This window comes from Dreissena polymorpha, chromosome 1, assembly GCF_020536995.1.
Source record: "Dreissena polymorpha isolate Duluth1 chromosome 1, UMN_Dpol_1.0, whole genome shotgun sequence".
In the NCBI taxonomy this organism is placed as follows: Eukaryota; Metazoa; Mollusca; class Bivalvia; order Myida; family Dreissenidae; genus Dreissena; species Dreissena polymorpha.
Genome location: NC_068355.1, coordinates 108,207,794 through 108,220,550, shown reverse-complemented (window position 1 = coordinate 108,220,550; position 12,757 = coordinate 108,207,794). Strand labels below are relative to the sequence as shown.

At 34.0% G+C, this 12,757-nt stretch overlaps 1 protein-coding gene across 2 annotated transcripts in view; it reads right to left on the bottom strand.

Annotated features, from left to right (window-relative positions):
* Nucleotides 1-12,757, bottom strand: part of LOC127843594 (lipoxygenase homology domain-containing protein 1-like) — a 220,772-nt gene that overhangs the window by 198,144 nt on the left and 9,871 nt on the right. The gene's annotated exons all lie outside the window — the stretch shown is intronic.

Sequence of the window (12,757 nt, the reverse complement as noted above, 5' to 3'; positions counted from 1 at the left end):
CGCGAAACAGTTCAAAACAAGAATTCTTGCCGTAAAAAAAATGTATAAAATATAAATGTGCATATATTCGAATTTACGCTTATAAATAGTCCTAATGAAGGAACTGAAACAGCGTAACGGTAATGATACAGCGTGTTTGAATTATTTTATTAAGAGGAAATGTCAATGCCACATAATTCACGAGATACCGCGGTACTTTAGTTGAAATTTACAACTAAACTTTTAATGGAAATAAAATTATCTCAATGTTGTACCCGCTACGAAACTTTAATTTAGAAATAAATACACCCACGCCAATTTTCGCGCGCTTTTTATCAGAACAAAGAAATTCATGACCAGTACCGAAATTTAACGATTTATATACCAGTAAACTGCCATTATTACCTTTGAAATGACACTAATTGTTTATTTGTTAAGTGTTAAAAACAACCCCAGCCGTGTGTACACAACACTGTCACTTATCGACTGTTTTTCACGCTTCACTGCGTGCCTTAGTAAGCCACGACATATAGGGTGTTAATACTAGCTTGAACCGGTTATTTGCTTAAGTTAGCGAATTCTCAGATTAAAACATGTAAAACATGCTCGTCGGATTTTTGGGAGCCATAGCCAAAGCGCGATATATTGGACAGTGCGATATAACGGTCCGTGATATATCGGCGTTGCAGTGTATAGAGCAAGTCCAAGGGTAATATTTTTATTCCCTCTGTCAAAACTGATGGTTATACACACAGTATGTCTGGTAACATGGTGTTACATTATGTCTATGGTCAGTATATTGATCAGCTATGTCTGGGAACATGGTGTTATATGCATATATATGTCTTAATGGTCAGGTTTTTGATCAGCTATGTCTGGGAACATGGCGTTATATGCATACAATATGTCTTAGGGCAGCGTATTTATCAGCTATGTCTGGGAACATGGTGTTATATGCATACAATATGTCTAAATGGTCAGCATATTGATCAGCTATGTCTGGGAACATGTTGTTATATGCATACAATATGTCTAAATGGTCAGCATATTGATCAGCTATGTCTGGGAACATGGCGTTATATATGCATACAATATGTCTTAATGGTCAGCATATTGATCAGCTATGTCTGGGAACATGGCATTATATGCATACAATATGTCTTAATGGTCAGGATATTGATCAGCTATGTCTGAGAACATGGTGTTATATGCATACAATATGTCTTAGGTCAGCATATTTATCAGCTATGGCTGGGAACATGGCGTTATATGCATACAATATGTCTTAATGGTCAGGATATTGATCAGCTATGTCTGAGAACATGGTGTTATATGCATACAATATGTCTCAGGGCAGCATATTTATCAGCTATGTTTGGGAACATGGTGTTATATGCATACAATATGTCTTAGGTCAGCATATTTATCAGCTATGTCTGGGAACATGGTGTTATATGCATACAATATGTCTATGGTCAGGATATTGATCAGCTATGTATGGGAACATGGTGTTATATGCATAGAATATGTCTATGGTCAGCATATTGATCAGCTATGTCTGGGAACATGGCGTTATATGCATAGAATATGTCTATGGTCAGCATATTGATCAGCTATGTCTGGGAACATGGTGTTATATGCATAGGTTATGTCTAAGGTCAGCATATTGATCAGCTATGTCTGGGAACATGGCGTTATATGCATACAATATGTCTAAGGTCAGCATATTGATCGGCTATGTCTGGGAACATGGCGTTATATGCATAGAATAGGTCTAAGGTCAGCATATTGATCAGCTATGTCTGGGAACATGGTGTTATATGCATAGAATATGTCTAAGGTCAGAATATGGATCAGCTACGTCTGGGAACATGGCGTTATTTGCATAGAATATGTCTATGGTCAGGATATGGATCAGCTATGTATGGGAACATGGCGTTATATGCATACAATATGTCTAAGGTCAGCATATTGATCAGTTATGTCTGGAAACATGGCGTTATATGCATAGAATATGTCTATGGTCAGCATAGAACAGCTATGTCTGGGAACATGGCGTTATAAGCATAGAATATGTCTAAGGTCATCATATTGATCAGCTATGTATGGGAACATGGCGTTATATGCATACAATATGTCTATGGTCAGGATACTGATCAGCTTTGTATGGGAACACGGTGTTATATGCATAGAATATGTCTAAGGTCAGCATATTGATCAGCTATGTCTGGGAACATGGCGTTATATGCATACAATATGTCTTTGGTCAGCATATTGATCAGCTATGTCTGAGAACATGGTGTTATATGCATAGAATATGTCTAAGGTCAGCATATAGATCAGCTATGTATGGGAACATGGTGTTATATGCATAGAATATGTCTAAGGTCAGCATATTGATCAGCTATGTATGCGAACATGGCGTTATATGCATAGAATATGTCTTAGGTCAGCATATTGATCAGCTATGTCTTGGAACATGGCATTATATGCATACAATATGTCTAAGGTCTGCTTTTTTATGAGCTATGTCTGGGAACATGGTGTTATATGCATAGAATATGTCTATGGTCAGGATATTGATCAGCTATGTCTGGGAACATGGTGTTATATGCATACAATATGTCTATGGTCAGGATATTGATCAGCTATGTATGGGAACATGGTGTTATATGCATAGACTATGTCTATGGTCAGCATATTGATCAGCTATGTCTGGGAACATGGCGTTATATGTATAGAATATGTCTATGGTCAGCATATTGATCAGCTATGTCTGGGAACATGGTGTTATATGCATAGACTATGTCTAAGGTCAGCATATTGATCAGGTATGTCTGGGAACATGGCGTTATATGCATAGAATATGTCTATGGTCATGTTATTGATCAGCTATGTCTGGGAACATGGCGTTATATGCATACAATATGTCTATGGTAAGCATATTGATCAGCTATGTATGGGAACATGGCGTTATATGCATAGAATATGTCTATGGTCAGCATATAGATCAACTATGTATGGGAACATGGTGTTATATGCATACAATATGTCTAAGGTCAGCATATTGATCAGCTACGTATGGGAACATGGCGTTATATGCATAGAATATGTCTAAGGTCAGCATATTGATCAGCTATGTTTGGGAACATGGTGTTATATGCATAGAATATGTCTAAGGTCAGCATATTTATCAGCTATGTCTGGGAACATGGTGTTATATGCATAGAATATGTCTATGATCAGGATATTGATCATCTATGTCTGGGAACATGGTGTTATATGCATAGACTATGTCTATGTTCAGCATATTGATCAGCTATGTCTGGGAACATGTCGTTATATGCATAGAATAATTCTATGGTCAGGATATTGATCAGCTATGTCTGGGAACATGGTGTTATATTCATATAATATGTCTATGGTCAGGATATTGATCAGCTATGTCTGGGAACATGGGGTTATATGCATAGAATATGTTTATGGTCAGCGTATTGATCAGCTTTGTCTGGGAACATGGTGTTATATGCATAGACTATGTCTAAGGTCAGAATATGGATCAGTTATGCATGGGAACATGGTGTTATATGCATAGACTATGTCTAAGGTCAGGATATGGATCAGCTATGTTTGGGAACATGGCGTTATATGCATAGAATATGTCTATGGTCAAGATATTGATCAGCTATGTCTGGGAACATGGTGTTATATGCATACAATATGTCTAAGGTCAGCATATTGATCAGCTATGTCTGGGAACATGGCGTTATATGCATACAATATGTCTATGGTCAGCATATTGATCAGCTATATCTGGGAACATGGCGTTTTATGCATAGAATAGGTCTAAGGTCAGCATATTGAACAGCTATGTATGGGAACATGGCATTATATGCATAGAATATGTCTAAAGTCAGAATATGGATCAGTTATGTCTGCAAACATGGTGTTATATGCATAGAATATGTCTATGGTCAGGATATTGATCAGCTATGTATGGGAACATGACGTAATATGCATAGAATATGTCTATGGTCAGCATATTGATCAGCTTTGTCTGGGAACATGGTGTTTTATGCATAGACTATGCCTAAGGTCAGCATATTGATCAGCGATGTCTGGGAACATGGCGTTATATGCATAGAATATGTCTAAGGTCAGCATATAGATCAGCTATGTATGGGAACATGGTGTTATATGCATAGACTATGTCTTAGGTCAGTATATTGATTAGCTATGTCTGGGAACATGGCGTTATATGCATAGAATATGTCTATTGTCAGCATATTTATCAGCTATGTCTGGGAACATGGTGTTATATGCATAGACTATGTCTAAGGTCAGTATATTGATCAGCTATGTCTGGGAACATGGTGTTATATGCATAGACTACGTCTAAGGTCAGGATATTGATCAGCTATGTCTGGGAACATGGTGTTATATGCATAGAATATGTCTTAGGTCAGGATATTGATCAGCTATGTCCGGGAGCATGGCGTTATATGCATGCAATATGTCTATGGTCAGCATATTGATCAGCTATGTCTGGGAGCATGGCGTTATGCATACAATATGTTTACAGTCAGGATATTTATCAGCTATGTCTGTGCACATGGTGTTATATGCATACAATATGTCTATGGTCAGCATATTTATCAGCGATGTCTGGGAACATGTTATTATATGCATACAATATGTCTATGGCAGGATATTGATCAGCTATGTCTGTGAACATGGCACAAACTGCCTAACTGCAATTATTAACAAATTAATTTTTTAGGAAATCATCTTAACATGAAAGCCTTTAAAGGGATGATCAGACCACTTTAAACAAATATATACTGATGAGATGTTTTTGGCCAGGCTTTCACGGTATTATGATGATTATGATAACTATGTTTATTGGATGATAAGATATTATGGCAATTCTTCACAGGATGGCTATTGCTAAATTTCTCTGCAGGATCACTCATCTTACATGAAAAAGTTACATGGAGTGGGTAGAAATACATTGGAAAGTGCTCATGGAAATAGATCAGAGGGCTTGGGTTTTATTTGTGGAATATGTGTTTAAGCAAAACTGACGTGTATTATGTGTATAGTAGACACAAGTATCATTAGCTGCATTATTACCTTGAGTTTTACCATTTTACAATAATAATATTCAGAGCAGAACGTTAAATCATTTTATCTGCTTAACAGACTATATCAAATTTAAAAATGTCATGCTCAAACACATGCTATTTCCAAAAGTTGAACCAGTGTATATTCTAGAAATCCAAAAGTAGGGGAAAAATTCCCCCCCCCCCCCACTCACTTTGAAAAATTGGTGGTATTTTTCAGAAACAGGGCAGCATTTATCCAATACCATTTTTAAACATTTTAAACAAATAAAACTGCATTTTCCATAGAAATGCACAGAACTGATTAAAAAAACATGAAAATATGTTTCCACATTATATTTCTGAATCCTTTTAAATACTTAATACTTCATTTGCTGATTTGCATGCCTTTCTTGATATTCAGGGCTCAGTGTTACACAGTTTTGATACAACAATCAAGACACCCAGGCTTTCTGATGCATGCTGATAATGTGACGTTATACATGCAGTACGATTTTCGCGATTTTCGCGTGCTTTTATTCAAGACAAAGGATTACCATGAAATACATGAGAGCTGTAATTTGAAGCTATAATTTGTTAACGTAACGTTAACATTACAATCTGGCTTTTTTATTTTGATTACATTAATTATGCTCTTTTGAGAATTCAATTAAAATGTTTATAGTTGTGTGTAATGAATTCAAAGGTAATTTGTTAAGGTTTATGTAGAGGCTTCAATTTTTCGAAAAATGTGGGACCCCTAGCATTGAACTCAAATTTGACTAAAGGAAGAGTGCCACATTGAAAATGTATACATATATGCTTTAAAGGATGTTTTTCCTTCAAACTGCTACCAATTTTGTACATCAACGTATCATAACATCCACAAAATCAATCAAAATACAAAGCGATTTTAAATCTAAAATATACATTATTTTCAAAAATCTGAATCATGTTTATTCCACGTATTTCGGCGGAAAAATTATATAATTAGTGAATAATATCGACATTGACGAGGGCAAGTTAAGCTTAAATAGTAAAAAAAGTTTACATATCTAGAAATATCAAAACTCGAACACATGTCATTTCATCCCCATGGGGGCAGCAATTTTTAAATTAATAAAATAGAAAGAAACATGCTAAAAACTCACTCATCGCCTAATTGACATTCCAAACGGTAGACAATGACAAATGCATTGGATTGTAATCTTTCCGTTGATGTTTGCAAACTGCACGATCAGACCACATAAACACTCAAAAGAATAACTATGTAAGAAGCATTTCACCAATGTTTACAATCGTTGTCGAATCACACGACATATATTATTGCGCATAAAATAGTACGCTTACAGACTGATAGAAAGATTGATACGTAACTCTGTTCAATTCATCACGGTATACTATTCTATCGATAATATATAATAATACATCGCTTTAACAATCTAAAAGTAGAAATAATTCTTTTAAACAGTTTTTAATAACGAAAGTGAAAACAACGGAAGTTGGATGGATATTCTGTGAGATGCATTTCTGCTCTATAAAAACAATACAAATAAACTAAAAAAGACGTGTGGGGACAATTTTCAGCTGGAAAATATTTGAAAAAGGGTAAGTGATGATATCTCTACGTGGTCATTTCTGTTATTTATTGCGATTTCTTGCTGATTAATGTTAATAGTTGTTTTACTAGTTGCCACCCAACTGTCAAAATAAGATGTGTTTTCTCAGGTATGTGTATACACATACCCGGTTTTCTCACCACTGCACGTGGTTTAAACCGATTTGTTTTGCACGTTTTTCTACGGATCACAGCGATGGCCACGCTTTCAAAATGGGTAGAAGGAATCGAAATATAAAATCAATCGTTTTGCCAATTTCTTTTAATCTTTACAATTGTATATGTCGTCTGCAATCTATTTCAATTTGAGATGGTTTAAAATTTGCAATTTGGTTGAGAGGTAAATAACAAAATTGTTAAGCCTTTGAAAAAGAATTGTGACTCTTATTATCCACCATACCTGGATTTTTAAAAAGTAGTTACGTTTAAGTTATTTTTAGAACTTTGTTTAGGATATTTATCCAAAATAGGCAGTTGAATAAAAACTCAAATGTGTGCAATCTTCTAAACAATAGCGCAAATCACACAATCACACAGTCTAGAATGGACACTGTTGAATTTTGTGTGTACAGGCCAAAAGTATGTAATATTTTCAAGGAGGGTTTTAAAACCAGGATTTTAGTTATCATTATATCAGTCTGCTAAAATAGTACTCACACTTTCACTGAGCGAAAGCTTATTTGTTCTAAAAAGCAGTTTACCCATACTAAATGCTTACACAGGTACATACATAACTGACACCTGAACAACTCAAAGAGAACATGAAGAATGGCTTTAGACATTATTCAAAAACCAGATATGTCATTTCTAATGTTTTTAATTGAGTGCCAATTACCTTCACATTTAATAATTACACAGAAGTACATAAGCTAAATAAAATAATCAATATTTTTCTAAAATATTTTACTAAGTGTGTTAGGAATTAAATATACTTAACTTTTAACACAAAATGATGTGAATAATAATAAACAAAAAAAGATAAAATTAAAGATACAAATATATTTACCATAATTTAAGAAATATAGCAGCTTATAGTAATACATGTGCATTATGTTATGTTAATGTGCACATAAATAAATTAACAATTAGTTACCATGCCATACATATTTGTGAGGTGTTGTGTTTTATATTCTATAATGAATATTAAATTACCGTTAATCCGCCAATATAATACGCCCTCGTGCATATTACGCTTTCCCTAGTTTGGTCCAAATGTATCGGTAAAAATTTAAAATCCGAGTAAAATACGCACTAATTAAAACAAAAATGTGTCAATATATTTGTTGTGAAAATAGAAAATCAATTTTGCGTTATCAACCATCTGTTTTGCCGTTGTCAGGACAGTTGCATAATAAATATCTCTGTCTATTGTTTATATTACTGTTGATTGTTACCAATAACACACAGGCCACCTGCTGACAACCGGGTCAAGCAGTCATAATTGCAAAAGAAAGAAGCAGAGACACTGTTTTTTATAACATTTAAAGGGGCCTTTTCACGTTTGGGTAAGTTGACAAAATTGAAAAAAGTTGTTTCAGATTCGCAAATTTTAGTTTTAGTTATGATATGTTTGAGGAAACAGTAATACTGAACATTTACCATGCTCTAAAATAGCCATTATATGCATCTTTTGACGATTTAAAAACCCGAAAATTATACAGCGTTGCAACGCAAAACAAATTAATATTTGGAGAGTTCTGTTGTTGTCGCTATATCGTGTGAAAATACGAGGATTGCTTATATAAAGTATAAAATCCAACGGGCATTGTGTTCGGAAGAATGGTCAAGTGGTCTAAGTAGTAGACTTTTTACTCCAGGACTCCAGGGGTCAGTGGTTCGAGCCCTGTTGAGGGTTACCTTTTTTCATTTTTTTAAATTTTATTCTTGATTTTTTACTGGAGCTTTTTGTATCTAATGCTTACATTTATGAATATAAAGCATTTAATGACAAACTTAAAAACATGCCAAAATCTGTGAAAAGGCCCCTTTAATTCCATTTGACAATAATCAGGACGATAATAATTATAATAATAAAAAAAAAAAAAGTAGACTGAGTTGTTACTTCCGTTTTTATCATAGACTAGATGAATTACTCTCCCGAAATGTTACAAACTCAATACTTTAATTAAACTTTAAATACAATTCAACTGCTCGTGTTTTTTCGTATCTCTTGAATTAAAATAAGCTGCTGTCGTTAAAGATAGTTTGGGAGTAAAAAACATTTTATTAATGATCACCTTTTAATTTAATTCGGCAATCGGCAGAAAGGTGTATTATTATCGCCATATAACTAATTATTTAAACATCACTCTTTAATTCAGATCGGTAAATATTTGTTAGAAAGATAAAAAGTGGTCAGCTTAGAAATATTTATTTAGGGGTATTGTCACGTTTTTTTCCATTTGCTAATCTCTTTATACGACTTTGCGACCGGCTGCTATTTTGTAGGCAGACGGCGAATTTAGCTGTGTATTCTAAGTATACAGAGTCTGTGCATGAATTAATGACCCAATATTATCCGATAGCTCCACCTGTTCTCACGTTTCATTCGACAACATCATGTCATGTGTAAGCGAGCTCAATGTTGATTGGCCAGCTACCATGTGCACTTCAATAACAATAAGGTCAAGCGATGTCTAATCGGGTACAGACTGGGTTTCGTTTACTGTTCGAATTGCGAACACTTTTATTGAAACAAAGAGACCAAAATAAAGAAAACCAGTCCAGATAAAAATGGTGGATGTTTTCAACGAAATTTTACTAGGTTTTCGCATTTTCGCAAATTATATTTTTCTTTAGCCAAATTCTCAATATTTACGCAAATGGCTCAAATGGCAAATGACAGACGAGTCCTAGTGCCCCCATTTGATGTAATGGTGTAATTCAAAATGGCTTCCAAGCAGCGAATAACAACGATTAAGTTGAACATTTTCACAGGAAAAATTTTGTTCTGCTCTTAACTTGTATATAATACGCACACCATACTTGAAGAAAAATTCGGCAGGGAAAAAAGTGCGTATTATATTCACGGATTTACGGTAACAAAAAAATATCTACAGCAATTAAAAATTCAGTGATCACACATAGCTATACAATACTGATTTTAAGAAAGCTTTACAAGTGATTGTGTATGGGACTTATTGAGAAATTCAACAATTAATAACAAACAAGAAACCGTCGGAGATGGGTGATGCTCCCCAAAGGTTTTTTTTGTCACAATATTGAACTATATATTCAGATAAAAGGAAACGTCGTGACGGCACAGTAGTTGGGGGGACAATAATTTTTTTATAGAAAATTTCAAAGGGCCATAACTCTGTGAAAAATCATCCGACCAGAACCCGCTGATAATATGCACATCTCCTCTTGGTAGTGAAGCTTCCCATCAAGTTTCATTGAATTCCGGTCATTAGTTGCTGAGAAATAGCCCAGACAAAAATTGTGCACGGACGGACAGACAGACAGACGCACACACGGACAGACGAAGAGGCGACTATAATATGCTTCCCCCAAAATTGGGGGAGCATAAAAATTCCTTCCTAATACCTAAAACAAAAATTTGTGAAAGGGGTACAACTCAGAAAAATATCCTGAAGACATATTGAAGTGGTTGTGACCCATTGTCAGAAATGGGTCATTTATATTTGAACCATGCTGTTTAAAAAACATACAAAGCAACCTTTAATACCAAATAAAAATAAAAATGACAAAACAAAACAACTTTAATGCACATAGAAATCCATTTAATTGATTGACTGATTGATTATATTCAATGTCACTTTCAAGGGGTTGAAAGTATTGGACACAACAGAAACATGAAAAGAATGAAACAAAGAAATAAAAAGAGTAACATGAATTAAAAGCAACATCAAACAACAACGACAAATGCAAGCTGACAACAACACCATGTGAGATGGTTTAAAAGAAACAAAAATGGGTAAGACGTCATCAATTCTGAAGAATCTTTATAAATTCCCCCACACCCAACCTCAGGGCAATTTCTATATAAAAATTGAATTAACTGAAGGAATTCAAGTAACAATAACCTTAGACCCTTAGAACTCGTTCCTTTACGTGTTTCTTTCATTCTAAACATTGTTTACTCAGCATACAACATGTATGAAAGTCGACTCTTAAAATTTCAATGTTGAGTAATGTATAATTATATACTATTTTAATTAAAGTAAAGAAAGTCCAATGTTCAGTAATGGTGTTGTTACAAATACTTGCTAGGTATTATCACATCTAGTTATACTTTTCTTATGTGAAGTTGGTATAAGACATGAAAGTAGATTGAAATTTGTTGTTGATTGCTAATTAAAAAACAGTTATGTCATGAAATAATGTTTTTTTAATATTCATATTATATTCAAATATACCATAAATACTCAGTCATAATTTGAAAAGTTTCTTTTAAAAATCACTAAGAATTATAGTCTTGATTAAAGGAGCCTTTTCACAGATTTTGGCATGTTTTAAAGTTTGTTATTAAATGCTTTATATTGATAAATGTAAACGTTGCATCTAAAAAGCTCCAGTAAAAAATTAAGAATAAATTTAAAAAAAGAAAAAAAGTAACCCTCAACAGGGCCCTAACCACTGACCCCTGGAGTCCTTGAGTAAAAGTCTTCCACTTAGACCACTCGGCCATCCGTGCTCATACAATGAAGGATGTATTTTATACTTTATATAAGCAATCCTCGTATTTTCACAAAATATAACGACAACAACAGAACTTTCCAAATTATTAAATCGTTTCCCGTTGCAACGCTTTATAATTTTCAGGTTTTTAATTCATCAAAAGATGTACATAAAGGATATCTTAGAGCATGGTAAATGTTCAGTATTACTGTTTCCCCACAAATATCACAACTAAAACAAAAATTTGCGAATCTGCATGAAACAACTTTTTTTAATTTTGACAATTTATCAAAAGGTGACAATTTTAAGGCCCCTTTAATGAGGCAGTTCAATTCATGCTTGTCTTAAATAAAATGTCAAAATCTGGACATAACACTTTTATCAGACATTCCGACAATATTGATGATAAATGTGCATTAGGTCATATAATTCACTATAGGGTATGCCTCTATTTGATGTCCAATCAAGACAGGCATACTCCCAATTGACACGCGCTAATCATGTAACATGATGTGAGTTGTGCACATTGGTCACTATACTTGTTCAATCATAACAACAAATTACAAGTACATTTTAAATTTAAGATGCATGCAAAATGTACACATTATTTTCTGAAAATCAGGCAAGAGCAAAAGTAAATTTACGGATTTGTCGGCATTTAAATGACTTTTTTGTTTACTGACATACTCAACTTTTCGTTTGAACGATGAAACTTGTGTTTCTAAACCTGAGGTTGCCTAATGAACATGATAATAATACCTTTGAGCTTGATTGGACCATAAAACACAAACGCAATGAGCTTCTTTCCAAGATTTTTATTTTATTTCCATTAACATTTTTTCTTGACTTTAAGTGTGATTAAAAATGAATTAGTAAATTTTCTTGACATTTTACCCCCATTCCCCAACAAGCAGATTTATGACTGAGTATTTACAAAATTCTGTACAAGGCCAATATACCTCTGACTTTCAGCTTTTAGCTTGGGTCACAGGTTTCGTTCATCCAGACAAAATAAACAATTGAGTCTATCCAGTCCAGGCATGTATTGTTAATTTATCTGCATACAAATCAATGGTATTGTAAGCACGGTATTATTTTGTTGCTGTCTCATTTCAACTTACATAAACATGTGTTAAGAACAAAGTTCTACCTATCCTCCTAAGAAATGTGTTATTAAAGTAAGCAGTGTGGCTAAAGCTATACCTGTTTTTCCACCATATTTAAGCATATCGACAGGAATTCTTCTACCATCTTTGCCAATCTTATTGGCTGTCAAATTTTGCATCATAAAAAAACTTTAATCACATTCTGATATTTCCAAACTGTACAAGATATTTCATCCAAGGAGCAAACGTAATGTAACAAACGCTCTTGATGGAAAGTGGCACATGTGGTACTTTTATTGAAAAGTGTATGT